The sequence below is a fragment of the Mandrillus leucophaeus genome, unplaced genomic scaffold (genome assembly GCF_000951045.1).
Source record: "Mandrillus leucophaeus isolate KB7577 unplaced genomic scaffold, Mleu.le_1.0 Scaffold345, whole genome shotgun sequence".
NCBI classification, from domain to species: domain Eukaryota; kingdom Metazoa; phylum Chordata; class Mammalia; order Primates; family Cercopithecidae; genus Mandrillus; species Mandrillus leucophaeus.
The window spans coordinates 1551271-1556154 of record NW_012103643.1 but is presented as its reverse complement, the minus strand read 5'-3'; the positions used below and the strand labels follow the sequence as shown (position 1 = coordinate 1556154).

The 4884-nt window shown below is 44.7% G+C and overlaps 1 pseudogene across 1 annotated transcript; it reads right to left on the bottom strand.

Annotated features, from left to right (window-relative positions):
- Positions 1-2507: 2507 nt before the first annotated feature.
- Positions 2508-4390, bottom strand: LOC105545975 (annotated as a pseudogene). Its single transcript, XR_001007024.1, has 3 exons — positions 3805-4390; positions 2946-3744; positions 2508-2774 (listed from the first exon to the last, which is right to left on the bottom strand). The product of XR_001007024.1 is annotated as an F-box/WD repeat-containing protein 11-like (transcript).
- Between the last annotated feature and the right edge of the window lie 494 nt (positions 4391-4884).

The window sequence follows — 4884 nt, the reverse complement described above, 5'->3', positions numbered from 1 at the left end:
GCTCACTGGAGCTTGCTCGTGGCTCACATCGGAGACAGCAGGCCTCAGTCTTATTCTCTGATTATAACATCGAGGACCCCTAGATGGCGTTGATTTCCAGCTTGGACGGCAATTAGTTAACAACAACAAAAAAGGAATCTGAAAGTTCAACAAACCTCTTCTTTTCTTTTTTTCAAACTTTTTTTGTTTTTTATTAAGCACATTCCACAGTACAAAGCTGTCATGAATAACATCTGTACAACTGAACACTTTCAATAGCTGTTAAGACACAAATTTATTTCAAACAGATAATTGGCAAACATAATTAATTACAAGTTAGAATTAGACTATCCCAGTGCTTTAAAACATTAATATAGCAGTAATTTACATTTGCTCAATTATGGTTAGCAAAATAAACTGGAGGAGGTTGCAGCGAGCCGAGATCACGCCACTGCACACCAGCCCAGGCTACAATGCGAGACTCCCTCTCAAAAAAAAAAAAACAAAAAAAGTTGTTGACATTCCTTGATCTTTGGAAACAACAGCAAAGGGCAAATCAAACCTAATATTGAATAAGGGAGAAGGAGTGCCAACTGGATGCCAATGTCCTTTCCGTGCACCGTCGGGGCAACAGTGCCATTTACACATTTGGACTGTGTACTCGGGAGTACTTGGGAGCTTTGAGAACCTGCTGAGGCTGCAGCCGCAGGTGACACCAGAGATGACTGGGGTGGGAATCATGGGCTTGAGGTTTTATACCACTTAGGAGTGCTCTCCCCTCAGCATGGGCCTCTGAACCAGTCTGACCTGACCTGCAGGCTCCAACACACCAGCGGGCCCTGCCAGAACCTTGGCAAGGCCAGGATGCATGAATTCCAGAGCCAGGACAGCCCGTCAATAGGGCCTTCTTATTTCCCCTTCCCAGGGCTACAACTGCACAGAATAATGATTTTTGACAGTGAAGCCAAATGAATACTATGGGAAGTGACCACTAGTACTCAGGAGTACTTATGAGAAAAAGAATAAGAACAAAAAATGTTTGTTATCTCTCTATTATGTAATACATACTGCACAACAAATAAAACATTTCGTGTTGAACTTTAGAAATTACATTTTGAAACAAGATTCTCATTAAAAACACACACAAACCACACACACACACAATGACAACAAAATAAAAACACTGTAGGAATACTGTGGGAAGGGTTCCAGGTAATCCACATCAACCCTGGTATCAGGTTCTTGAGCCCAGCTCACGGCTATGTGCGAACACACTCTATATTAGTGTCTCAAGCACACAGGGCCCTGACTCCAGCAACTTTGAGGTTAAACTGTTATGTACATTATATCTACATGCGAACACAGTATTTTAAGTTAGGAGGCAAGCACATGTATAAAGGTGTTACTCTACCAAATATCAGGAGATCGTTGGGGGACAGAGAATAGTTAATAAAAGGGCTAACCCCCATGGCACGTGTATACCTATGTAACAAAACTGCACGTTCTGCAAATGTACCCCAGAGCTTAAAATATAATTTAAAAAATTTTAAAAATAAAATAAAAGAGCTATGTTGGGAAATAATATAACTGACTTATAGTTCTTTTTTTTTTTTTTTTTGAGACAGAATCTCGCTCTGTCGCCCAGGCTGGAGTACAGTGGTGCAGTCTGGGCTCGCTGCAAGCTCTGCCTCCCTGGTTCTGGCCATTCTCCTGCCGCAGCCTCCCGAGTAGCTGGGACTACAGGCGCCTGCCACCACGCCTGGCTAATGTTTTGTATTTTTAGTAGAGACGGGGTTTCACCGTGTTAGCCAGGATGGTCTTGATCTCATGACCTCGCGATCCGCCCACCTCGGCCTCCCAAAGTGCTGGGATTACAGGCGTGAGCCACCGCACCCGGCCAACTGACTTACAGTTCTTTAAATTAAAAGAAATTAGTACAGAAAGGAAGTATAATCCAAAAAATATGACTAAAACAACCCAGAGAGGTTTTTCCATTGTCCGACATGTTCCTAATCCAACAAGTCAGAATTCATAATGACTTGGACGGTCAAAAGGACAATGCTAACTTTTGAAAATCAAAGCCCTGGACGTTCTGAGTAGGTGTTTGGCACCCACAATCTCACTGAAGAAGAATGCTGTTTCTTAATGTCAAGCCAAAGTGCAAAGCAATATAGAGGCCAAGTCTTCTCTTGACATTTGATTTACTTCGGTAAAACAGATTCTATGTTCCTTTTCTATGAACAGTTTACATTTGAAACATTAGATTTTTTTCACTGATGAGGGAAGGAAATGGGCTTCTGTGCTACTTTCAAGTCGGTGATGCTAAGGTCTCCTTCTCAAAGTAGAGCCGGAATCAGAGGTGAGAAATGTCGGGACTTGAAGAGTTAGGCTACTTTGCATGTACCCAGCATCTAGAACCAATTCCAGCTTCGTAACTCAGCTGTGAATGAACTCCCTTAGGCATCTGATAGCCAAGTAGGCAGTAGTTCAAGACTAGAAAACCCGGAAATGGGTGAAAGTGCAGACTGTTATCTAGAGATGTAAGTGTATGTTCTGGAGGGGGAATGGGTCTCATTCTGGGCACTGGGAGGCACATTTAAGGAATCCCAAATCAAGATAGTGTCATTGTGGGAGCTGCTGATGATTTGAAACTCATCAAACTGTAGCTGAAACACACGTCCAGAATGTTCCACCAATGTGCGCAAACACAAAGTGCTTGCTGGGGCTCGAGGGTCAAGAGCAGCTTGTGAGTCCTAAACTTCAATTTTCCCATCATAGGCCCCACTGACAATCCTCTTTACCAAACCGGATGCATTGGTGAGATGCATTCTTCAGATTCTACGGTGAGAGTGGGATATGAACAGGGGTGAAGTTCTTAACACATTAATCCACCACAATGAGGCTGTACCGCACTTACGCTTCAGCAGTGGACTGATGGTGACCTGTTCCAAGGACCACTCCATTGCTCTGTGGGACAGGGCTTCTGCGACCGATTCTTCATGTCCCTCTAGGACTCTTAAAACAGAAGCCACATCCAATATCCGAGAGCCTAATGGTATTATCTGATGATCCACTAACAACCAGCCCATCCCTGTACTGGAAACAAGACTCGCTTGTGCCCACTGACAGTACGAACAAATTCACAGGTGCTCGTGCTTCAGACTTTGATGGTTCTGTCACCCGAGGCGGACACGATGTATTTGTCGTCAGTCTACTACATCGACAGCAGCTTTAGTGGCCAACCAGGACACGGCGTAAAGTGATATCGGTCGCAGAAGCCCTGTCCCACACAGCAATGGAGTGGTCCTTGGAACAGGTCACCATCAGTCCACTGCTGAAGCGTAAGTGCGGTACAGCCTCATTGTGGTGGATTAATGTGTTAAGAACTTCACCCCTGTTCACATCCCACACTCTCACCGTAAACTCCGAAGAGCCAGTTACAATGACACGCTCATCATACTGCAGACAGAGGACAGAGCCTGTGTGTCCGTTAACACTTTCAAACATTCCAGGCTGGTTTTATCCCAAATCTTAATAGAATTATCTTGTGGGCCACTGATAATTTTTTCATCACTGTACTGTAAAGCGTAGATGCCTTTACTATTTTCAGAGCGGTACTGAATCCTCTGCAAGCTGTGTCGGCCACACTGCCAGGTGGATTCTATAGTCTCTATATCCTGGATAATCTTTGGGTATAATGACCCATAAAATGAATTTGGAGGGCTAGCTGTGGGTCTGTTTTTAAACAGGTACTGATCCCACCCTCTTCTTTCTGAAAGTCCTTTCCATGGGGGATCAGTGTATTTAACCAGGTACTGATCCCACCCTCTTCTTTCTGAAAGTCCTTTCCACAGGGGGTCAGTGCGTCCCATTCGTTCAATCAGCTTCTTCCAGAGCATTCGTTCTGAGATCACTCGCTGCCATTCTTTACATACCAGCTCTGCTGCACACAGAGACCTGGCATCCAGGTATGAAAGAATATTTTCTGCTATGTGATCTAAGCCTTGCTCAGGTAAAGCGGCAATAAAGTCCCGCTGCAACATGGGCTTCAGGTGAGAATTAATACGTCTATGCTGCTAATGACACATTCAGGAAATAAGATGTTCCACGAATTCCACCTGATCTGATTCAGACCACTGGTCAAAATATTGAATACACAAGTCTTTTTCTTTTTGGTAGTTTCCTTCTGATGGCCTGCTTCTGGAGACAATCACAGACAATGTTCCATTACTTATCTGCCAAGGAGTATTTTTCTTTGGGGACTCATCTTCATCTTGATCTTCCATAACTGAAGTGTTAGTTCCACATGGCTGGGGAGGCCTCATAATCATGGCAAAAGGTGAGGAGGAGCAGGTCACATCTTACGTGGAATGGCAACAAGCAAAGAGAGAAGCTTGTGCAGGGAAACTCCGCTTTTTAAAAACATCGGATCTTGACCAGGCACATTGGCTTACGCCTGTAATCCCAGCACTTTGGGAGGCTGAGGCAGGTGGATCCCGACCTGAGGTCGGGAGTTTGAGACCAGCGTAACCGACATGGTGAAACCCCATCTCTACTAAAAATACAAAATTAGCCAGGCATGGTGGCGCATGTCTGTAATCCCAGCTACTTGGGAGGCTGAGGCAGGATAATCGCTTGAACCCGGGAGGCAGAGGTTGCAGTGAGCCGAGATCGTGCCATTGCACTCCAGCCTTCAACAAACCTCTTCTGTCAAATTATATTTCCCAGTGAGGTAAGATTACAATAAGGATTGGCTTTCAATTTGTGCAGTTGGTGTAAGTTCACCTCTTGATTCACTTTGTAAATCTTTGCCACAGGACTGCTGTGGTGGTTGGAAAGGTACTCCACTGCCAATAGGACAAAGTTCAACAGGGACGGGCCAAGGCGTGCTAGTTAGGGAAGGAG